The sequence below is a fragment of the Mobula birostris genome, chromosome 4 (assembly GCF_030028105.1).
Source record: "Mobula birostris isolate sMobBir1 chromosome 4, sMobBir1.hap1, whole genome shotgun sequence".
NCBI lineage: Eukaryota > Metazoa > Chordata > Chondrichthyes > Myliobatiformes > Myliobatidae > Mobula > Mobula birostris.
In genome coordinates this window covers 73,807,302-73,832,261 of record NC_092373.1, presented here as the reverse complement: position 1 = coordinate 73,832,261, position 24,960 = coordinate 73,807,302, and the positions used below count along the sequence as shown (strand labels likewise).

At 44.7% G+C, this 24,960-nt stretch overlaps 1 protein-coding gene across 1 annotated transcript in view; it reads right to left on the bottom strand.

Annotated features, from left to right (window-relative positions):
• Positions 1–24,756, bottom strand: part of LOC140196416 (uncharacterized) — a 38,841-nt gene extending 14,085 nt beyond the window's left edge. The window contains exon 1 of the mRNA XM_072255579.1: positions 24,637–24,756. The gene's annotated coding sequence lies outside the window, so the exon portion shown is untranslated. The remainder of the gene's footprint in view (positions 1–24,636) is intronic.
• Between the last annotated feature and the right edge of the window lie 204 nt (positions 24,757–24,960).

The following is a 24,960-nucleotide window of genomic DNA, read 5'->3' as shown; positions in this document are numbered from 1 at the left end:
GGGAAGTACAATGAGATCTAGGTGTCCTTGTACGTCAGTCACTGAAAGCAAGCATGCAAGTACAGCAGGCTGTGAAGAAAGCTAATGGCATGCTGGCCTTCATAACAAGGGGAATTGAGTATAAGAACAAAGAGGTCCTTCTGCAGCTGTGCAGGGCCCTGGTGAGACCACACCTGGAGTACTGCGTGCAGTTTTGGTCTCCAAATTTGAGGAAGGACATTCTTGCTATTGAGGGAGTGCAGCGTAGGTTCACAAGGTTAATTCCCGGGATGGCGGGACTGAAATATGTTGAAAGATTGGAGCGACTGGGCTTGTATGCTCTGGAATTTAGAAGGCTGAGAGGGGATCTTATTGAAACATATAAGATTATTAAGGGATTGGACACGCTGGAGGCAGGAAGCATGTTGCCGCTGATGGGTGAATCCAGAACCAGAGGCCACAGTTTAAGAATAAGGAGTAGGCCATTTAGAACGGAGTTGAGGAAAAACTTTTTCACCCAGAGAGTCGTGGATATATGGAATGCTCTGCCCCAGAAGGCTGTGGAGGCCAAGTCTCTGGATGCTTTCAAGAAAGAGATGGATAGAGCTCTTAAAGATAGCGGAATCCAATGTCATGGGGATAAAGCAGGAACTGGATACTGATTGTGGATGATCAGCCATGATCACAGTGAATGGCGGTGCTGGCTCGAAGGGCCGAATAGCCTACTCCTGCACCTATTGTCTATTGGCTAACTGTATTCATTCTATGCTGAAGAGTGCTAGGAGGTTTGCTCCATACTCTATGTGCTATTATATTGTTGGCTTATCAATGGAGGTTTATTCCCATATTTCTGGCTGCCACTCTGCATGCCACGTAGTTTCATTATAACCACCACCTGTTCTAGTCCACAGCAAAGCTGCATTTGAGGGCAACAGATTTGCTCATTTCTGAGAAATGGAACTGAGAAAGAACTTTTCTGTTTCTTAAACTGACAGCTGACTGGTTGCAATACATTCATTTAATGAATAATGAAATGCACTCAGTAAAGGATGGTCAGGCAAGGTAACTTCATGACCTGGATGCTGTGAGATAGATTGAAGTGATAGGGTGAGGTTCAGATGTGATCCTTTGTACTTGCCCTGCAGAGGGATGGGAACCAAATATCAGGTCAGGAATTGGGTGGATGCAGAGGAAGGTAGATGTCTGGGCCAGTAAAAACAGACAGGAGCAAAGAAATAGATATGATGAAGTGTGTATCTTTTATAGTTTGAAGTGTGTGTATTTTAATGCTAGAGACCGTATAAAATGTGCAACCTGAAACTCTTGCTCTCCATGGACATCCTCCGAAACAGAAGAAAAAACCTCAAGGAATGAATGACAGAAAAAAAACATAAGAACCACAGAGCCTCCTCCCCCCTCCCACACGCAAGCAGCAGCAAAAGCACCAACCCTCCCCCTACTTATTCTAGCAAAGCACCAGTGTTCCTACCACTTACCATGCAGGTAGCAGCAAAGCTCCCAAAGAGAGACCATGGTCTACAGTACATCAAAAACTAACTGTTCACACCAGCACTTCAAAATCCCACTGGCTTTCTCTTTCAATAACAAGGGAGAGACAGATATGGCTCTTTCCGCAGCAAGAGGGCAGACAAACAGTCGCGGTTTCAATGTGACAATCAGTCTGAAGCGGTGCTTTTGTTTTGAGTTCCCCAACTCAAGAATTGGCAGCAAACTCTCCCTCACCATACAGAGAGATAGAGAGATAGATAGAGAGAGAGATAAATAGAGAGAGAGATAGAGATAGAGAGAGAGAGAGATAGAGAGAGAGATAGAGAGATAGAGAGAGAGATAGAGATAGAGAGAGAGAGAGAGAGAGAGAGGGAGAGAGAGATAGAGAGATAGAGAGAGAGATAGAGATAGAGAGAGAGAGAGAGAGAGAGAGAGAGAGAGAGAGAGAGAGAGAGAGAGAGAGAGAGCGCAATGGATCACCGAGTGCATAGCCCTCCAACAGCTGCTCTAGCTGTCTTTGATGTTCTGGCTCCTGATATGCTTCAATTTCCAACATTGGCTGGAATTTGTGCCCACAGGACCACGTAAGGCCGCAACCTGTAGGCACTCGACTTCAGGCTAAACCTGGACATATTGAAACGTGGCTGATTGGCAAGCTGCAAGAACGGGAACATGCTGCTGTGCAGAACTGCAGTTTGAATGCCACTGTAGATCAAAGATCGCAACAGGACCACAACCATCCTGAAAAGGAAAATAAAGAGGTTAGAATAGGAAGAATTTCACTGTTTCACTGATGAACAAGGAGGAGTTACCCTCTGGCGCCATCTGGTGAGGAACATAGAGCATGGATTAGTACATGGAACTATGATGTTGTGGCCATTATGGAGACATGGAAGAGAGAAGAACAGAACAGGGGCTTAATATCACAAACAAGAGAAACTCTGTAGACGCTGGAACTCCAAGCAACACATACAAAATGCTGGAGGAACTCAGCAGGCCAGACAGCATCTACAGAAAAGAGTATAGTGGACATTTCAGGCCGAGACCCTTCGTCATTTTGTGTGGGGTGCTTAATATCCCTCGGTTTAGATATTTTAGAAAAGATAGAGAGGGAGGTAAAAAAAAGTAGATGAGATGCACAACTAATCAGGGACATAATAGAGAGGTCACTCACTGAGTCTAAGTAGGAAGGGTGCAGTCACTCTGATGAAACTATACTACAGACATCCCAATAGCCACCAGGACACTGAGGGACAGATATGCAGGCAGATTAAGGAAAAGTGTAAAAACATTAGGGTTGTTGTTTGGGTGGATTTTAACTTCCCTAATATAAAATTGGACCCTCTGAGTGCAAGAGGTTTAGATGGGTCAGGACTTGGTAGGTGCATCCAGGAGGGTTTCCTAAATCAGTCCAACAAGAGGAGGGACTGTATTGGATCTGACGTTGGGTAATGAGCCTGGCCTTTCAGTGCACAAACAGTTAGGGAACAGAGACCACAACTCATTAAGTTTTAAGAAAGCTATAGATAAGGATATGTATGGACCTTGTGGGAGAGTTTTAAATTGAAGTATTCGAATTATGAAAGAATAAGGTAGGAACTAGGGAGAGATCATTGTTAGCAGCTGTGTTTAAGTGTCCACGTGTGAAGGGTATTAAAAGACCAACTGCACAGGGTAGAGGGCAGGTATGTTCCAGTAAGAAGGAAGGACAAGGATAGCAAGGTGACTTATTTACCTTCAGACCTCTCAGTTTCCCAAGAACCTTTTCTCTAGTTATGATAACGTACCATATATCATGCCGCCAGACACCTGAAAATTCCATCATACTATTATTGTCTTCCACAGTGAAGACTGATGCAAAATACTTATTCAGTATTTTTTGTTCTATTGTATCTCCTCTCTTTGGCTTTTATGTTGGCTTTGACTTCTTTTGTTAACCATGGTTGTGTCATCTTTCTTATAGAATACTTCTTCCTCTTTGGGATGTATATATCCCATGCCTTCAGAATTACTCCCAAAAATTATAGCCATTGCTGTCCTGTCATCATCCTCGTCAGTGTTCTTTTCCATTCAATTCTGACCAACTCCTCTCTTATGCCTCTATAATTCCCTTTACTCCACTGGCACTCATACTGATACATCTGACTTTAGCTTCTCCTTCTCAAATTTCAGGATGAATTTGATCATATTATGATCGCTCTACCCTAAGGGTTCTTTTACCTAAAGCTCTCTAATCAATTCCAGTTCATTGCATAACACCCAGTTGGGAATAGCTGATCCCCTAGTGGCTTCAACCATGAGTGTCTCTAAAAAGTTATCTCACAGGCAATTTAGAAAGTCCCTCTCCTGGAATTCAGCACCAACCTGATTTTGCCAATCTACCTGCATATTGAAGTCCCTCATGACTATTGTTACATTGCTCTTTGGGGTGAACTCTAAAACAAAAGCAAACCAGAACTATGAATGTAGGGACCTCTGATCTACCTTCCACACTCACATCGTAGCTCAACACAAGTAAAATAAACACATCACCTGGCAATGATCCATTTTATAATCTTCCGAATTCACTAATTTCTAATCAAAACCACAGCTCCCATTTTTGTTGTGGACAGGCATGGCGGTCACGCAAAAGCAAAAATGATAACAGCAGAGCCATTAGCAATTTGATAACAATTCTGTTCCCATTTACACCTTCCTGGGGTCACCGATGGTTTCATTTACTCCTCCATTATACACAGAATTGGATATAGTGATGCAGCTAGCACAGCTGCTGTCTCACTGCTCCAGTGACCTGAGTTCAGTCCTGAACTCCAGTGCCATCTATGTGCTGGGTGCATTTTCTGTGACTGTGCGTCTGCTCTGGTTCCTCCCGCATTGTAGAGATGTGCAGGCTGTTAGGTTAACTGGCTTCCGAAAATTGTCCTACTCTTTAGTTGAGTGGTAGAATCCTGGGAATTCTGAAGATGTTGGTGAGGATGCAAGGAGAATAAAATGAGACTAATATCAAACTGGTGTAAAATGGGTGCTTAATGGTTATCACAGGCTTAGTGAGTTAAAGGGCTTGTGTCCAGTTATAGATCGTAGAACTGTACTGCACGGGACAGGCATTTCAGCCCAGGATGTGCCAAATTTGATTCCAATTTATACGAAATGGCCTCCTGCTGTATATCATCCAGATTCCTCCATTCCCTCATATTCTAACATCCTATTAAATCCTATCCTATCTAAAATCCTATTAAGCTCTACCAAACTGCTTGATTCCACTGCTACCCTGGTAACTTATTCCAGGCACCTATCACACTCTGCATAAAAACCTGCCTCTCACATCATCTGTAATCTTTCCCTCTCTAACCTTACAAGTGTAGCCCCCTGGCCACCCTTAGGGTCGCTCGGCTCGCTGTCGTCTAGGGAAACAGCCTCGGCCCCGCCAAACTGGGTAATTCGTTTGTGTGGATGCTGTGTGAGGTACCCCACCCCGCCCAAATAACAGGCATTACACCAGATGCAATTAAATGATTTACAGTTTATAGATATTACTGGAACTATATAATTAAAAGAGAATAAAATATAAAAGGAAAATAAAAGGCGCCACACTTATCAAAGTTCAATCTCTTCGTGCACAAAAACCGTTGGAGCTCAAGGACCTTCTTCTTCACCCTGCGACCCCCTCAGACCACCTCGACCGGCCGCCTGGGACCAACAACGGTGGTCGACCAGACGCTCCACACGAGTCCGTCTCCGTCTCCTCGCCGAATGTCCCGCTCGGGGTCCGACCCCGTTAGCGGACTCACAGCACCTGGTCCATCCTCTGTCTCGCTCTCCCGCCTTCTGCCCCAAAACCCCGCGCATACAGTATCTTCAAATACACCAAAACCATAACAACTATCCCAATTGGTTAATAGCACCCTCTTATCACCCTCTAAACCACAATAAGCTGCTAGCGCAAACTTTCTCAGCGTTAAAGCACAACAAAGCCGCATTCCCCAGATTAACATAACAAAAACGCCATTTTAATTAGCCTCCGCAGTAACATAAAAATCGAAACCCCCTTACACAAGCATTCCTTCAATATTTGGCATGGGGAAAAGATTCTGTGTACCCTAACTATGCCTCTCTATTTTTAAAGATCTCCATCAGGTCTCCAAGAAGAGCAACCTTAGTTTTAGTCCACCTTAGTTACAGCTCATACCCTCTAATCCAGCAGCATCTTATAAACTTCAGCTGCACCTTTTCCACAATCTCCACATCCTTCCTATGTTGTGCCAACCAGAACTGCTCCTAGTGCAGTCTGACTAAAAGTTTTATATGTAGAGTTGCAGAATGACTTAACATCCTCACCTATAAAGGCAAGTATTCCAAGCGCTTTCCTTAACAACTTTTCCACCTGTGTAGCCACCTTCAGTGATTCATTGACTTGGATCCCGAGCTCATTCTGTACTTTTTAGATTATGAGCACATGCAGTCCTCTTTTATTGTCATTTAGTAATGCATGCATTAAGAAATGATACAATATTCCTCCGGTGTGATATCACAGAAACACAGGACAGACCAAGACTGAAAAACTAACAAAAACCACATAATTATAACATATAGTTACAACAGTGCAACAACACCATAACTTGATGAAGAACAGGCCACGGGCACAGTAAAAAAGTTCAAAGTCTCTCAAAAGTCCCACATCTCACGCAGACGGGAGAAGGAAGAAAACTCTCCCTGTCATGCCCTACCACAGTCCGACTCTGAGTCATCCGAAAACTTCGAGCTCTGATCAGCCCTCCAACACCAAGTACCGAGCACCATCTCTGCTGAACGCTTCAACTCCAGCCTTGGTTGCTAGCAAAAGCCAAGGATTTTGGAGCCTTCCCTCCGAAGATTCTTGATCGCACAGTAGCAACGGCAACGAACCCGGCATTTCAGAAATTTCTCCAGATGTTCCTCTGTGCCTTCTCACGTCTGTCTCCATCAAATCAGAATTGTGCACCGCATCCTACTTACAAATACAATATCATTTCACTGGAGAGCTGCGCGCGCTGTGTCGTGCCGCCATCTTCTCCTCCCGCCTCTTCAATACTATCATAGAGTCTACCATTAATGATAAGCTTTCTCCTTTCATTTGACTTCCCAAAGTGCAACCCCTTCACACTTGCCTGGGTTAACCTGCATCTGCCTCTTCTGTGCCCATATTTGTGACTGATCTCACTGCATTCTTTGGTCATCTTTTACACTGTGCAGAACTCCACCAATCTTGATGTCATTTACAAACTTTTTAATTTACCCATGTAAATTTTAATCCGTATCATTGTTATGTGTCACAAACAATTGTTGAACTCCAATCTTGTAGAACACCTGGAACAGCACTGGCTATGGACTTCCCGTCAGAATAACAGCCTTCTACCCCTACGCTCTTCTATAAGCAGGCCAACTCTGAATTTCAAATTTCACTTTAACCTTGTAGATTTTCACAAATAAAATCGGTGATGGTGTTTTATGTTTAAGAGAGACTGCAGTTATTGTACTCCAAACACTGAACACAAAGCACGGTAACAACTTTACGTGATTACATCATCATGTCAGACCAGCCTCTTAAGGTGAAACCCAAACTCAATGTTGGTGTTTTTGAATTATGTACATTTCCACCAACTATGTTAACCTACACCAGCCCTCGCCCCCCAGAATTCACTAAACCGGCATTGTGAGCCTGTCCAGCGCTATAATAAGCCACCCGGCTCGGGTCCTATTTTCCAGGGGTGGTGTAACAGCAGGTGCCTCTGGCTCGTCCAGAGGGCTGTTGATATGCTTATCGTCATGTCGTGATGGCAGGGGCATGGTAGTGGAATCGTCCAAGCCTTGGTGAGCCAGTTTAAGGCAATCTACTGAAATATGTTCAGGTTTACCCCTCTTTTCTATGATGAAAATATTCTCTTCCCATTCCAAAACCTGGAGCGGGCCATCATAAGGGAGTCTAAGGAGATGTTGGTGTGCATCATGGTGCATGAAAACTAATGAGGTGGAACGTAGGTCAACGGGAACCGAAGTGTGATGTACACCTTGATGGGAGGTAGGAATAGGTGAAAAGGAATTGAATTTACTGGGGAGGGTGGAACGCTATTGAGAGGCTGAAAAGTGAAATCACCTGGCACAGGTAACAGTTGCCTGTATACCAACCCAGCCCTGGACAACTCCAGGCCCTCTTTTAGAGCAGTTCGGAGCCTCAGCAGGACCTACGGAAGATGATCATGCCAGCACTCATTGGTCAGGGAAGCCCTCAGAGCAGCCTTTAAGGAGTGGTGAAACTGCTCGCATAAGCCATTGCACTGCAGGTGATATGACGTGGTGTGATGTAGCCTAACGCCAAGGAGAGGTCTGATATAAATTGGGGACCACGGTCAGAGGAAACACCGGATAGGATGTCAAACCAAGCAAATCAGGTGCTAATGAACACCCAAGCCATGCCTGCGGCCATCGTTGATGCTAGAGGAATGACCTCTGGCCACCGGGTGGAAGAGTCCACCATGGTAAGGAGGTACAAGAAACTGCGGGGGTGGGAGGTGTTGAGGGAAGAGTCTACATTGACATGGTCTAACCATTCTAACTATTGTTTGGGGACCTCAAAAGGTGCCAATGGTGCCTGAAGATGACGGTTGGATTTTGCCCACCGGCACTCTCACACAGGCTGCAGTCCATTCACACACATCCTTTCTAAGGCCGTACCACACAAACCTTAGTGCAATAAGTTTCTGTGAAGCATTCCGGCCCGGATGCGAGAAGCCATGTACGGAGTCAAAAACAGTCCACCTTCAGTTTGCGGGAACAAAGGAGTGAGCGTGGGCCAGTTTAGGAGAGAAACCCTAGCTTCCCCCAACTTAATTTTAGCCAACCACAGGCCTGTGACTGCTATTCGATAAGCCTGGACCTCGGGGTCAGTAACTTGGTCAGCTGCCATACTGGCATAATCAACCCAATGTGTATCAACTCAAGAGCTGGTCATGGAGGCAATATCCCCTTGATATGTTGCATATCAGTTGTGAACTCTGATATGTAGGCCAGTTGGTGTTGCTCCAGCGCAGACCAAGGGTTTGATATTTTCAACTTGGGTGCATGAGGGGTTTGTGGTCCACAAATGCTGTGAAATGGTGACACTGTAGAAAAAAATGAAAATGGCAGATAGCCAGATAGAGACTGAGAAACTCATGGTTAAAAGTGCTGTAATTCCTTTTGCGGGGGGGGGGGGGTTGGAATGTAGCGGCCGGCTGAAGAAAGTGAGCAGCTGCCACATGCCTCTGGCCAATTGTTCATGCACAACACCCACAGCACAGTCTGAAGCATCAGTAATAATGGCAATGGGTCGTTGGGGAGAAGGTGTACCATGAGGGTTATGTTGGAAAGAACTTGTATGGTATCATTAAATGCACATGGTTAGGAGTATTCTCTTTAAGCGTGCTATACAGGGAAGCATAAGTTCGGCAGCTCATGGTATGAAGTGGTGATGGAAGCTCACCATGCCTAAAAAATCCTGTTTTTTTAGTAGTGCGGGGTGATGGGAAATCCATAATAACGGCTATTTTTGATGGATGTGGTTTCGTAACTTCTGTGGAGATGTGATGACTGAGAAAGTCAATGGTTGACAATCCAAACTGGCATTTAGCTGAGTTAATAATCAACCCGTGTTGGCTTAAGGATTTGTGTTTGGAGATGAGATATATGTCCAGATTTGGATGCACTGGTGTCAGGTATGTCATTTAAGTAAACAAAATGAAAACCTAATTCTTTTAATGCAGAGTCCATTAGCTGCTGGAAATTCCGTGCTACATTTTTAAGCCCAAATGGGTTCATCACAGCTGTTTTAGGAATGTCCTCCGAGCACAAAGGCACCTGATGCTAGCCCCTAACTAGATCAACTTTAGAAAAAATTAACTTTCTGCCTAAATGTGCAGAAAAGACTTGAATGTTTGGAACTGGGTAAAGATCAAAGGTTGTGAGCATATTAAGGCATCAGTAATCGCCACATGGGTGCAACCACCTCCGCAGTTAGGGACCATATGCAGGAGCGAAGCCCAGGGGCTATTCGACTGGTTTACAATACCAAGTCTATCCATGTTGGCAAACTCAGCCTTCGCATTTGCCAGCTTTTCTGAGTCCAGACTACACGTGTGGGAATGGACTGGCAGGCCAGTTGTAGAAATGTAGTGCTCGACCCCTTGTTTGTGACAGTAGTGGAGAATGTGGGCTTGGTGAGGATTTTGAATTTACCCAGCAGTCGAGCAAACTCACATGCAATGGTGCATGCGCTTGAAAAAATCATTGTGGGGAACTTACGGGGGAGCACGGGAACAACCCAAAGTCCTTGACATTCACAGGCCAGAACTTCTAAAGATCGACTGATAGTTCTTGGGCACACAGGACATCTGCACTGAGCAGAGGTCTAGCCACTTCAGTCAGGATGAAGTCCTAAGGGTAACGTCGCCGACTGAAGCAGAACATCACCCATCATGTCCTGTAAGTCTGGATCCAGCTGCTGTTACTCTTTGTCTTCTCATCAATAGGCGGTGTTGCCAGCACACTCACTTGAGCACACGTGTCACACAGGAAGCATTGCCCTGAAAGGGTGTCCGTGATGACAGTAGGTGACCCTGGCAGCTGGAACCCATGGTGTTCACAGACCTATGTCCCAATACGCTGGCACTGTCGAACCTGCAAGACGATCGGCATTTCCTAGCATTCATACTAAAGCAATCGTGGTTAAAACACAGGCCCAACATCATCTGTTTTCAGTTTTGGGCATCCTTATCTTGGGGGCTTAGCTAACCAGGCTTATTGAGGTAGGCAAAGGAGGAGGAACGATGTACCGCTGCCTGGCTGAGTGTAGACTATCACCTATTTTAGCAAGCTCCCTATAGTCCTTCACGACTGCATTCGTGAGGGCTACACGAACTGGATCAGGCATTTGCTGCATGAAGAGCTCTTTAAAAATAAAACAAGGATGGTGATTTCCCAGGAGAGGCAGCATGTGGTCCATTAGCTCTGATGGCTTAGCTTCACCGAGGCTGGGAAAGGAGAGCAATTGTTGGCACACTCAGACTCCAATAGTGCAAAAATCTGTAAAAGGTGAGTTTTCAGTGTTCAGTATTTATTGTGAATATTCTAGTAGGCTCACGACTCTAGCAGCCACAGAGTTGCAGACGAATACTACAGCATAGAAGTATTTGGTGTTGTCGGCAGTGATTTCTCACAGAGTGAATTGGGCCTCAGCCTCAAGCGACTTCATTGGCCAACATGTTCAGTAACTCTGGAGTCGTCCCATAGTAATGGGGGTCACCAATATAAGTTCTTGCAAATAAAAATGGTGGAGGTGTTTTAGGTTTAAGAAAAGCCATAACAACTCATTTATTGTACTCCAAATACTTAATATAAAGTGTGGTAAAAACTTCATGTAATTACATCATCATGTTTCTTAAACTGAAACTACAACTCAATGTCAGTGGTTGTGAATTATGTACATTTCCACAAATTACATTACCCTACACCCTGAATCCAGTGGCACGCACTGACTCCAAGCAGAAATCACCTTCTTCATCCATGAGTGGACCTACCCTCTCCTTGGTTATCCTCTTTCTTAATATAAGTATTAAAGACCTTGGCATTCTCCTTCATCCTGCTCACCAAGGATATTTCATGACCACTTTGGCCTTTCGAATTGCTGGCTTGAGCACTTTTCTGCTACCTTTTATATGCCACAAGGACTTTAGCTTCTTAAATTTATGTGTGCCTCCTTTTATCTCCTGACTAAATTTAGAGCTTCTTGGGTCATCCAAAGTTACCTTACTTGACCATCCTTGCCCTTACTCCTTACTGGAACATGCTGATCCTAAGCTCTGATCAACTGATCTTTAAACACCTCCCAATTGCGGGAGCGACTCAGCAAGTTAGACAGCATCTATTGAGGGGAACAAACAGTTGATGTTTCAGTATGAATCCTTCATCAGAACTGGGAGGAAATAAGGCAGAGTCTAGATGTGGAGTAGACCAACACCAATTGCTTCCAATCAACACCCGTTAGCTCCTGTCTAGACATAGTTTGCCCTCCCTACTATTTAGTAGCCTCCAGAAAGATCGAATTTTATTCTTACTGTCTGACAAAGGGGGAGGGGGAAAGAGAGAGAAAGAGAGAAAGGGAGAGGCAGAGAGAGAGAGAGAGAGAGAGAGAGAGAGAGAGAGAGAGATTCAAATAAAAAGAAGTGCAGAGCATATTTCTTTGCAAGGGGAGAGAGAATTTTGAATTAAATAACAGTCATGAAATGGACAAAATCTATGGGTTCATAAAAAGGGAGTAATGAGTGATAATAATAAACAAAGAAAAGCAGAAATGGCTAGCTACATTGGAGAGATAGACGCGTTCGAATGCACAACAGATAACTTGACGATATGTACTGAATGAATTGAACAATATTTTGAAGCAAGTGAAATAGATAATGAAAAGTGAGTGCCAGTTTTGCCTAGTGCAATAGGTGGAAAAGCAAACAATTTGATTAAATGTTTAACTTCTCCAACCAGATCAGCCAAAATGAGCTTTTCTGGTATTGTGAATGTAAATTGCTGTATCAATGGAAATAGCAGCCAGGGATGCAAGTGAGTTGCAGTCAGGAATGAAATTAAGTAGGAACAAAATTGAAACCATAAGGGGGTTTCGTCTTTTACGTTACTGCATAGGCTAATTAAAATGGCTTCTTTGTTATGTTATACTAGGGAATGCTTCTTTGTTATGTTAAACGTTGAGAAAGTTCTTGCGCTAGCAGCTTGTTTTGGGTTAGACTGTGATAAGAAGATGTTACGAACCAATTGGGATAGTTGTTATGTTTTTGTTGTATCTGTAAGATATTTTATGCGCAGGGTTTTGGGGGAGCGGGAGAGAGAGAGACAGAGGATGGACCAGGTGCTGTGAGTCCACTAACGGGGTCGAACCCCGAGCGGAGCGTTTGGCGAGGAGAGGAGATGGAGATGGACTCGTGTGGAGCGTTTCATCGACCACCGTTGTTGGTCCCAGGCAGCCAGTCAAGGTGGTCCGAGGGGTCGCAGGGTGAAGAAGAAGGGTTCTGAGCTCCAACTGTTTGTGCACGAAGAGATTGAACTTTGATCAGTGTGGCGCCTTTTATTTTTCTTTTATATTTTATTCTCTATTAATTATATAGTTCCAGTAATATCTATAAACTGTAAATCATTTAATTGCATCTGGTGTATTGTCTGTTATTTGGGCGGGGTGGGGTACATCACACAGCATCCACACAAACTAATTACCCAGTTTGCCGGGGCCAAGAGCTGTTTCCCTAGACGACAGCGAGCCGAGCGACCCTGAGGCTGGTCGGGGGGCTACATTGTGGGCTTTTGTCCAGGATTGGATCTACTGGTATACTGTGTGGTGGCCCTGTTTAAATCAGTAATGTGTGTCTCTGTGGGTTATTTGCTGGTTATTGCTGCATGCATGGTGGGTGAGGTCTTTGTTCGAGTTCAGACTAGCATTGACGAGTTGGAAGTTGAACTCAGGGCTGTCCACTCTGTTGGGAGAGAGAGGAAAGAGTGGTCTGATTTGGAGGCAGTGTCTGCGAATAAATGTTCTAGCTCTGGCAGGCTCCGCCTGGCACTTGGGATAGTGTCCACCCCAAGAGGGGCGAAGGCATGCGAGACGTGGGCAGAGCGGATCTCTCAGTTGTTAGATGAGTGGCAGTGCTCGGTTGAGGGACAGTGACAGGGATTGGTTGAAAGTTTGAGTAGGTGGGCTGGTGGCGGTGTTAGAGCTGTCAGATTCACTTACACCGTAGTGACAGCTGTCAGTTATTTGAAAGAGGGGGAAAAGTTTTCAGTGTGTCTTCTCCAGCTAGGAGGGTGGCTAAATTGCTTGCAGTGCTAGGGGGAGCATTTCAGGGGATCAGCCCCTCCTTCAGTGGTTCAGCTGATCAGAGAGGTGTCGGGAAACTTAGTGGAGGCCCAGTGGGGGAACGGCTTGGGGTCTCTGGGGAAGCACGTTTCCAGCAATGTACCGATGAACTTCTGAAAGGAAAAGACCATATTCCTGAAGGCTTAGAGGGACCACGCCCCAGGGTGTCGTTATGGATAGAGGGAAGCGATGCTAAAGCCATCCTCGACCCTGGGGTGCAGGTCAAGTTGTTGTACAGTTCGTTTTACAACCGGTGTCTGAAGCATTTACCCTTGACAGCTGCAAGGGCATCGGAGATTTTGGGTACTAGTGGCAGTGGTTATCTAGAAGACGATGATTGGTTAATGACCCTGGAGTTCATGGGGGCATTGTCTGGGCACCCAGCGTGTCCAGTTGCTTCTGAGGACGAGTGTAGCAGCTTTGAGCTGGTACTGAATTTAAACGAGACCCAGCGGTGGTACGGCCTAGGGAAAGTAGCTGAGGGTGAGACCCTCTTAGTAGACGCTCCGAACTACCACGAGGGAGGGGAGTTGACTGCTGAAGACACCTCAGTGAGACAAAGGTTGCGGCAACTGGACCCTGGCGGCGTGGAAGATGAAGGCAGCGTGTGTGTGGATTATGCGACGTGGTTTAGTGTGCTGGATCTGAGGAGTGGATGTTGCCAGATCCCGAGGAGTTCGGCTGTTGAGCCGAAGATGGCCGTTATTAGTTCCCTAGGATTCTTCCGATCCGAAAAGATGCCCAAGGGCATATCTGGAGCCCCTGAATCCTTCCCACGGGGCATGAGGAAGACCATGGGGGAAGTGAAGGTGTGTGGGGTTTTGGCGTATGTGGATGACCACCTAGAGCTTGGATTCGCCTGGGGGAACTATGAGGCAAGGCGAGTGGCTGAGCCCGGGCGACAGAAGCAAAGTGTCACATGTGGAGGAGTTTTTGGCCAGAGGAGTTTGGTGCAATGTGAGAAAAATGACCTGACATACCAGTTGAAATTCCCGGTGTTGGAACAGACGGTGGTGGACCTGGGGATGGAAACCCAGGTTGTCAATCTGAATGAGACACAGGGGAGAGAGAGGATTTGCACCGCTGAACTGAGTGCTCAGAAATGCCAGCTGGAGACTGAGTGCCGCACTTGTGGGACGACCATTGCAGACTTGGAATTCACGCTCGTCAACGTGGAGAAGGAGCAACAGAATTCCAAGCCGACACTGCGGTCATGTACTGATGAATTAATCCAGCAAGAAGAAACAATGACCCACCTTCGAAGGGATCAGAAGAGACTCAAGACGTCGATCCAGAAAAGATTGGAAGACTTACAAGTTGGGGAAGATCAAAGAAGTGTTCTGACTAAGACCAACAGAAAACCGAGAGCCCAGGGAGGGGAGTTTGACTACACTCCCGAGGAGGTGAAGAATGGAGGACAGATCTCAGAAAAGGGAGGCGGAGGCTTGAAAGGAACCTGAAGATGACTATCGACAGTTTAAATCAAGTGGAAAAACTGAAAGTTGGCCTGGAAGACGTCATCAGGAGGAAAAAACTGGAGGCTGAACGTCCTTTAACTGCTGCTTTTCAGGTCAGGGTGGAAGAAGCTGGTGGGGTAATGGCATCCCAGATTGAGATGACCAAGAACCGTGAGTCAGAACTGCTGAGGCTGTGGCGAGAGTTGAAGGAGTCCCCGAAGAAGCTGACGTCTCGACTGCAGGAGGCTGAAAGGGTAGCCCTGGCTAAATGTTTCAGTTTGGAGTAACTTAAACAGCAGCTACCGATCGGGGGAATGAGGAAGAATTCGGATTCGAAGGATGATGTGCTGCACATGGCGTACATGCTGCCTTTCGCTAACTTCCCCGTGATTGAGGAAGAGACCCTTGGCTCTTCTCCCACTGAGTCAGGTGTAGTGGAGAGGGCTAGCTATGGGCAGTCTGGGTTACGGCAGGACCAGGAAGGAAAAGAATCGGGGCCCCGGACACGGGACAGGGGGCTCTGAGCTGTAATAGTGGCCTGAGTGAGAGAGGCGTTGGCAAGCAGGCCGAAGGTATCCCTAGTAGTGTCTGAGCCTTTAGGGTTTAGGTGAGGGGGTATGGCGGTCTCGGAGGATTAGGAAGCTCTCAGATAGGTTGGCCTATGTAGCGCCTGTGGGACGAGCATAAGGTCCACTATTTGGGGAGCACTGTCACTGTGTGTATCTGTGTATGTGTGTGTTGTGTGTCTGCAGGACTGGTTGGCGAGTTATTTAGAAGTCATGAGGACATGACTTTGTTTGGTGGGGGGAGAGTGTAAGGGGGCTTCGTCTTTTATGTTACTGCGTAGGCTAATTAAAATGGCTTCTTTGTTATGTTATACTTGGGAGTGCTTCTTTGTTATGTTAAACGCTGAGAAAGTTCTTGCGCTAGCAGTTTGTTTTGGGTTAGACTGTGATAAGAAGATGTTATGAACCAATTGGGATAGTTGTTATGTTTTTCGTGTATCTGTAAGATATTGTATGCACGGGGTTTTGGGGGAGTGGGAGAGAGAGAGAGACAGAGGATGGACCAGGTGCTGTGAGTCCGCTAGCGGGGACGGAACCCGAGCAGGGCATTCGGCGAAGAGAGAAGACGGAGATGGACTCATGTGGATTGTTTGGTCGACCACCGTTGTTGGTCCCAGGCAGCCGGTCAAGGTGGTCCGAGGGGTCGCAGGGTGAAGAAGGAGGGTCCTGAGCTCCAACTGTTTGTGAACGAAGAGTTTGAGAGGGAGAAGAGTTTGAGAGAAGAGGGAGAGAGAGAGAGAGAGAGAAGAGAGAGAGAGAGAGAGAGTGAGTGTGTGTGTGTGTGTGTGTGTGTGTGTGTGTGTGTACAGGGGCCGCCTTCTGACAGCAGCCAGCAATTAGTAATCACACTGCCTGACGGTCATTGACGAGGTGTGCAGCCCCTGTTTGACTGTTTGACCCAGTGGAGAGATCTTGAACGCCATCTACTTTCGTCTTGGATCCATTGCTCACAGAGGAATTCTGTCAGACCCTTTGCATTGCCCTGAGCCATAGGGTACCTGGCATAGTAGGGGACTCCTCTTAGGCCTGTACAGGTAGGCAGCTTCCAATCTCCACCCAGGTAACAAGAATCACCTACCATTCATTTCCAAATCATCACCTGCAGCCTATTTAAACCCAACTTTCATCCACAGCTCTGGTTCACCCATTGAACCAGTTAGCCTCAAACAGTTGCTCCTTGCCTTGAGTTACCTTGCTGCCTGTAGCATGTAGTATCAGTTCTCTCTTGTTTCATGCCCCTTTGTGGCTTATTATTTTGCAGTTTATTATTATTAAAGTTGTAGTTCACTGCCAAACCAGGCCTCCTCTACATATCCTGACACAAAACTATCTTAAAAAATGAGCTTTCAGCTAGTTATAAGTAAGGATAACCCAGAGTTAAAAGTATTCCCAAAATGTTCACCCACTATCAGTCTACTCCTGGCTTATTTCCTAAAACTTGGTTCGCTCCTTTAGTTGGATTCTCCATATATCATCCTCCTTGCTCATAATGCTAGCATTGAAATAAACACATTTAGACCATCAGACCCACCGTTTTTATTAGTCTGTCCCTTACTGTTCTGCTTTTCAGTTGTATTTGTCTTACCATCTTTCTTGCCCTCAACCCTACCAACCAGTGCCATGCTGCTATAGTTCCTAATCCCCTGCCACTCTAGTTTAAATTTCCCTGTGTAATATTAACAAAGTTCCCAGTGAGGATATTGGTTCCCCTCCAGTTCAGATGCAAACTGTCTTGTCTGTACAGATGCCATCTGCTCTGGATGACATCCCGATGATCCTCAGCTTTCCTTCCTGCACCAGTTCCTTAGCCTGACATTGAACTGCACAATGTATCTATTTCTCACCTCACCAGTTCATGGGATGGGTAATAATCCTGAGAACTTCAGCCACTAAAGACCTGCTCTGTAAGCTTTCTACCTAGCCCCTTCCTAATATCATTTTTGCAGAATCTCATCCCTGTTCCCATCTATGCTATTGGGTCCTATATGTACCACAACCTCTGGCTGCTCACTATCTCCTCTCAGAATATTCTGTACTCCCTTTGAGACATCATCCATCCTGGGAACAGGGAGACAACCATTCTGGAGTCTCAATTGCAGCTATAGAAACACCTTACTGCACCACTTGCATTCCAGTCCCATGTCATTATCGCTCTGCCTGACTTCACCCTTCCCTACTTTGCCTCAGGCCCAGCTACTGCTACTGGCCTCTGAAAGGTCAAGCCCCCCCACCCCCCCAATAATGGTTACAGAGGAGTCCTGCTTTATCTGCCTATCCTCCTCCCCCTATTACTTCCCTTGGTGGTTATCCTGTCATGGTCCGGATCAGGTTCCCTTTAAATTTACTTTGTTTGTGTTACAATCCGGACCGTTGACTCCCTGTTTCCCTTTGGTTCCCTATTTTCCCATGTCCCTCGGGCTTGGTGATTAGAGGGAATTTACTCTCAGCTGAACCGGTAGTTTATAAGTCTCCGGCTTTCAGCCATACGGCGCAAGAGCGTTAACGAAGCCACCAAAGGTACTGAGAGCCAATGTCATCTGGCCGGAGCCAACTAAGTTTCTTGCCGGAGCAAGCCAAGTCTCCCCCCGAAGCAAGTGCCAGCAAGCCGCCTTCCCTTGTCAGAGTGTATCAGTCTAAGTTAACCCGCCGGGGTGAGTCAAGAGCTTGCCGCTGCTTGGAGCGTACTTGTGCCCAGTTATAGTACTGTCCATCGTTGTGTGATCTCCGTATCCATGTCGTGTGTCTAAAAGGGGTCCCGGCCCTGTACCCTGGAAGGGTCCTGACCCTGTGTCAAGAAGAGTCCCGACTCCGTCCTGTGTCTAAGGAGGATTCCCAGCTCAATGTTTTATGTCCTGTGTCTGAGTCTGTCCCGTGATTAAGAAGAGTCCCTGGCTCCGAGGTTTCAAGTATCAAGTCCTGGCTCTGGGGGTTTCAAGTATCGAGTCCTGGCTCTGGGGGTTTCAAGATTCAAGTCTTAGCTCTGGGGGTTTTGAGTATCGAGTCCTGGCTCTGGGGGCTTCGAGTATCAAGTCCTGGCTCCAAGGTCCGTGTTCCGAATCCTGGCTTCGAGCTCCGTGATTCTGAGCCCTAGCCCAGATCCTCAGTCCCATCCTAGTCCGGGGCCTGAGTCCTTGTCTAGTACGCTATTCCTGCTTCTGCTTTGCTCTCCTTGTAACGAGCAATAATCTCAATTTAGCTAACCTCGCAAGACGTGTTTGTGTCTTGCATTTGGGTCCGCTCCCAGTGACCCCACGTGACATATCCAGCTATCTGCAGCCTATACCTGAGCTGGTAATTACCTTAATAAAACTCTCATCTGTGAAATTCCTCAGAATCCCAGATGATCCTGAGTACATGCAACTCCAGCTCCAATTCCTTCACCCATTTTGTCATGACCTGCAGCCGGAAGCATGACCTACAGATGTAGTCCACAGGGAGACTATGAGGGTCCCTGACTTCCCATATCTTGAGGAGCATTCCACTGCCCTAACTGGCATTTTATCCACATTGTTGAAGATTATGGATTATCAGGAAAATAAATACCTTACCCTACCCTTACTCTGGGGAATACATAGACATAGACTAAGGCATGCATAGCAGTCAGAAAACAGGGGGTAGAAATAAATGGGTCATTTTCAGGTTGGGAAGCTAGTGAGCTACTGTAGAAATTGGTAATGGGGCTTTAACTATTCATAACGTTTATGAATAATTTAAATGAAAGGATCAAGTGCAATAAATATATTCAAGCTTTTTCATGATACATAGCTGGACGGCAGTGTGGGTTGTATAGAGGATGCAAACAGGCTCAAATGGGATAGGTACAGGCTAAGTGAATGGGTAAGGACGTGACAAGTGTGAGGTCATAGACATGTCAGTTAAAGGAATGAAAGGAAGTATGTCTTTAAATAATGAAAGGTTTAGAGATATTGTCATTTAGGGGAATCTTGGCATCCTCGGTATCCTAACATTTAGGTACAGAAGACAATGAGAAAGGCAAATAGTATGTTGGACTTTATTACATAAAGATCTGTGTACAACAGTAAGGGGATCTGGTCCCAGTTATATAAAGCTCAAATGAGACCAGGTCTGGAGTACCATTTATAGATTTAGTCTTCCTAGCTTACAGAAGGAGTGTAATGAAGGTTCACCAAATTAATTTCTGAAATGGAGAGTCCTTTACCTGGGGAAAGATTATGCAGACTATGCCAGTACTTTGTTTTAGTTTGAAAGAATGTGAAGTGATCTTAAGACATACAAAACACTTGACAGACATTAATGTTTTCTGTTGTTTGAGTGTCCAAAACCAGTGGTTGTAGTGACAATAAAATCAGTTGTCTCTTTAGGGAGGAGATGAGAAAAAATTTCATCACCTATTGATAGTGAATCTATGGAATTCACTAGTCAGGAAGGTTATGGAGTTCCTGTCACTGATTATTTTCAAGACAAAGATCAACTGACTTTTACATATAAACAAAATCAAGAGATAGTAATGTGATGCTGCAGTAAATAGGAGAAAAGGCAAGAGCATTTGAAAGTCCTTTTCCTTCTTCTGTTTCTTAGGTTCCTAAGGCCGAAAATAAAAAAAACAGAAAAAGTTGGAAATAATCAGCCAGTCAGACAGTCTGTGAATTGAGAGAGTTAATGTTTCAGGTTGGTAAATGGGAAAAAATTAAAGATATAATAGAGATTTTAAGATGAAGGTAAACTGCGAGGGGTGGGGATGGCAGAGACATATAGGGGACCAAAGAGACGGTGTGTGATAAGCTAAAAACCAGGAGAAATTGCATGACAGAGGTGGTGTACTGGCTGGAAGAGGATGATAAATAACAAAAGATATGTCTGACAGTCTACAGGTGACAGCTGCAGGAAGTGCACTCAACCTCAGCTCCTGACTGACATGGTTAAGGAACTGGAGCTGGACCTGGGTGCACTCAGGATCATCTGGGAGGCTGAAAACCTCAGAGATGAAACTTCTATTGAGGTGGTCAAGCCCAGAGTGCAGGCTGCAGATAGTAAGTGGGTAACCACCAGGAGAAGTAAGGGGAGTAAGTATTCAGTGCAGGGTTCCACCGTGGCCATTCCTCTCAGCAGAAGGCATACCTCCTTGGATACTGCTGAGGGGGACGATCATTCTGAGCACAGTAGCAACAGCCCGCCTAGTAGCACAATGGCTGGCTCTGAGGCTCGGGAGGGAAGGGGAAATTCAGGCAGAGTGATCGTGATTGGAGACTCGATAGTTAGAGTGACGGCAGGATGCTCTGTGGCCAAGAAAGAGATGGAAGGATGGTGCGTTATCTCACAGGTGCAAGGTCCAGGATGTTTCCAAGCGGTTGCAGAATATCCTCAAGGTGAGCAGCCAGAGGTTGTAGTGTACATTGGCATTAATAACATAGGGTAGACAGGGAGAAGAGGTCCTGCATAGAGAATATAGAGAGTTAAGAAAGAAACCAAAGAGAAGGACTTCCATGGTAGTAAACTCTGGATTATTCCTGATGCCACTTGCTAGTCAGGGAAGGAGTAAAATGATAGTACAGATGAATGAGTGGCAGAGGAACTGATGCAGAGGGCAGGGTTTCAGTTTCATGGATTACTGGAAACTCTTCTGGGGCAGGGGGCAACCTGTACAATCGCGATAGGTTGCACTTAAACTGGAGGGGAACCTATAACCTGAGTCGGTGGTGAGGAAGGCAGATGCAATGTTAGCATTCATTTCCAGAGAGCTAGAATATAAAAACAAGGATGTAGCATTGACGCCTCACAGAGTAACCAGGGGGAGAATAGAGTGTCTTAAAGACCGAAGTGGACATTCTTGTTTGGGGCCAAAGGAGAATTCTCTTTTGTTTTATACCGTGGTGAAGAAAATGAAGAATTTGGAATCTGACATAGTTAATGGGGATGTCTTGAGGATAGCCTGCATTATAGAAGTGGGGGTGCTGAACGCCTTAAAAAGCACAAAGGTGGATCCGAACCTCCAGAGCCTGATCAGTATATCCAAGAAGACTGGGAGAAGCTAGAGAAGAAATTGCAAGAGCCCTGGCTGAGACAGCAATTCTTAGCACCAGAGGACTCGAGTGTGGTTAATGCTGTGCCTTTATTCAAGAAGGGCTGCAGAGAGAAGCCTTGGAAATATAGACCAGTAATCCCAATATCCATGGTAGATGAGGTATTGGAGTGGATTCTGAGGGACGGGGGGATATACATGCACCTGGATATAGAGAGGTTCATTAAGAATAGCCAGCATGGCTTTATGCATGAGAGATGATGTGTCACAAGTCTGTCTGGAGTTCTCTGCAGAAGTAATCAAGGAGGCCAATATTGACAGAGCAATAAACATAGTTGACATGGATGTCGGTAAGTCCATTGATAGGGTTTCATGTGGTAGGCTGCTACGGAAAGTTTGATTGCATTACATCCAGGGATACTGAATTGGTTTGATGAGAGGAAGCAGAGAGACATAGTGGAAGATAATTTTTCTGACTGGAGACCCAGTACATTTGCAGATAACACTAAAATAAGTAGTATCAGTGACCGTGAAGATTATCAGGGATCTTGATCAGCTGGGCATGTGGACTAAGGAAAATCAAATGGAGTTTAATTCAGATAAATGTAAAGGGTTGCATTTTGGGAAGGTTAATATGGGAAGCATTTTCACAGTGAATGATAGGCCTCTGTGGAGCGCTGTAAGACAGAGGGGCCTATGTGTCCAAATGCATGATTTCCTGAAAAATGTCATGACAGGTATGTGGGGTGCTGTAAAAGGTTTTTGGCATGAGGTCTTCATCAGTAATGAGTGTGGAAGTTGGGATGTTACAAAACAGGGCTGAAGGGCATGTTTGTATGATGTATGACTCTACAGTCTCTCATGATAAATGATGCCAAGCATTTTATAGCTAAGATAATCAAAATTTTATAGCTAAGAGGAGAGAAATCTTCCTTTGATCTCCCGCACCAAGAAGGAGCGAGGAAATCAGTGACTGTGGTCAGTGAGTGGGCCTTTCCTTGGTGGGATTCCAGCCTGTTGCTACACTCCATTTTCATTCAAGGGAGTGTTCAATACTCATTCAAAAGGACAACTGAAAGAAAAAATAATATAATTGGATGTGTGCATGGTGAATCAGAATCAGAATCAGGTTTAATTCACTGGCACATGTCGTGAAATTTGTTGTTTTGCAGTGCAGTACAGTGCATTACATAAAAATAACTATGAATTACAATAACAAATACTAAAAAATCAATTAAATAAGTAGTGCAAAGGAGAGAGCAAAATGATGAGGTGGTGTATATCCTGTAGATTCTTTGTCGGTTCACAACAGGGATGTAATAATGGCATCAGGCTAACATAAGAGAAAACCTGCAGATGCAGGAAATCCAAGCAACACACACAAACTGCAGTAAGAACTCAGCAGGCAAGGCAGCATCTACGGAAAAGAGTAACAGTCGATGTTTTGGCCTGAGACCCCAAACATTGACTGTACTCTTTTCCACAGATACCGCCTGGCCTGCTGAGTTCCTCCGGCATTTTGTGTGTGAGGTGGACAGGAGAATTGTTTTTTCTTCATATTTCACATCGTGGTGTCCACATCTACTGAAATAAGTTGGTACCGACGAGGAAATGGAGCCTGGAGCAGATAGGTGTGATCACGTTGAATGGAGGAGCGGGCTTGAGTATCTGAGTAGCCTACCCCTGCATGTATTACTTTATGTTCTTTTAAAGTGGTACGCACTTTCATTACTAGATATTCTTACCACAATTAATAAACTTTTAAAATCTTTTCCTCTTTTAGATTTTTAGTATCCATTTTGACTTTGTATCTGGTGAACATTATTGTGTGAAAGTATACTTTTATTTTAATAAGGAATGTATATTTTGTCATAAGATTATCAAGAATACAAAGAGATCATAACATGCATATTTAGTGGTTACTTTAATTAAGGGGAGATGAGCAACTTTAAAATAAAAAATTGCACCCTAATTTTAGATACCATCAATTTGAGCATTAACAGATTTGAAGCTTTCTGCCCTTGTGGTGATTTTCATTGTGAGATTTGCATTGCAAATTTTGGCATTTGAACAGATAAGTAAGATTTTCAATGAGGAAAAAGCTACACCACTCTACACCATTGTTAGCTGAGCTGGATACAAGTACAGCCAATTCATTTATTTGAATTAAAATTTGTTTAACAGATTGCACAACGTTCGACATGTTCTGCATCAGGATTAGCAAATATTTCAATAGCGTGTGACAAACATGGCAATAATTTTATAAAAAATTCTCTTCTATGCCACGATAACTTTCAGTAGAGGTTGAGCAGTGGATTTTAAAGGAAGTAACTAAGTAGATGAACCAATGATGTTCAAAAACTACATTGGAAGTCTCTGAATATCTGTCTTTTCAGGAATTTCAATATCTGCTTTGTGTCTTTTTAGGTTTGGAAAATATTTAACCATTCCATTTTTGGCATCATATTTAAATACTACTGGGTTGACTTAAAGGCTTTGTGGATTTTGCATGTTCTCCCTGCACTTGCATGGGGTTCCTCTGGACCTTCTGGTTTCCTTACACATTGCAAAGTCTTGAAGGCTGGTAGATGAATTAGCCACTGTAAATTGCCCCTAGCATGTAGTTCATTGATAGAAGCTGAGAGGAAGATAATGGAAATGTGAGAGATTAAAATGGGCTTACTTTAGATGGATGTCTGATGTTCAGCAAGGACGCTGTAACAAAAAGGTTTTGGTTCTATGCTGTTTGATGTTATTGGTCTAACATGCCTCTCTGCTTGCAGTGGTTTGATTTTTGGATGTATCATATATGCTTATCAACCCACATTCAAATAAGCAAAATGGTGACATTTGGCAGATTATTTACCATTGAGAAGCTTCACGAGCACCGATGTGCAAAACTCATTCCAAGTGAATTTATTTTCTAATAGAGAGCTGGAAGGCTATGTGGATTTGGAAGCCTCTCATTTTTTCGTAAAGTGACTCCGGGAGCAAACCATAGTGCTCCAGTCCATAATAATGGCAGAAATAAGGTGAGTCCATAACTGGCAATATGGCTAGCATCCTTTCCAACCTATATGGCAGAAGTTGATTAAGCATTTTGACAGAGCTGGAAGCTTTTTTAAAAATAGGTAATTCCCTTAAAATTGAGAACCACATCTATAATTAAAGAATATATTTGTTGAAGTAACTTACCCTGAACTGTTTCTCAGGAACATTTTTTTCATACTCTGATGCTTGAAATTTTCTGGTTACTTCACTGTCTTTCAAACTGTTCAGTCATGAAAAGTTAGAACTTAACATCTTCTAGACTGACATATCAGCATAGTAATGAAAATCTGAAATAAAAAGCAAAAAATTGAAAATACCCAGTATGTCAGGCAGCCTTCAGAGATGCCTTCTGCTGACTTAGATGGTAAATTAAAGTTCCATCTGCTTGAATGTGAGTGTGAAACAACCATGGGCTGAGGACATGTGGAGGAATTCTTCAGTATATGAGATTCTATTTATCTATTCACT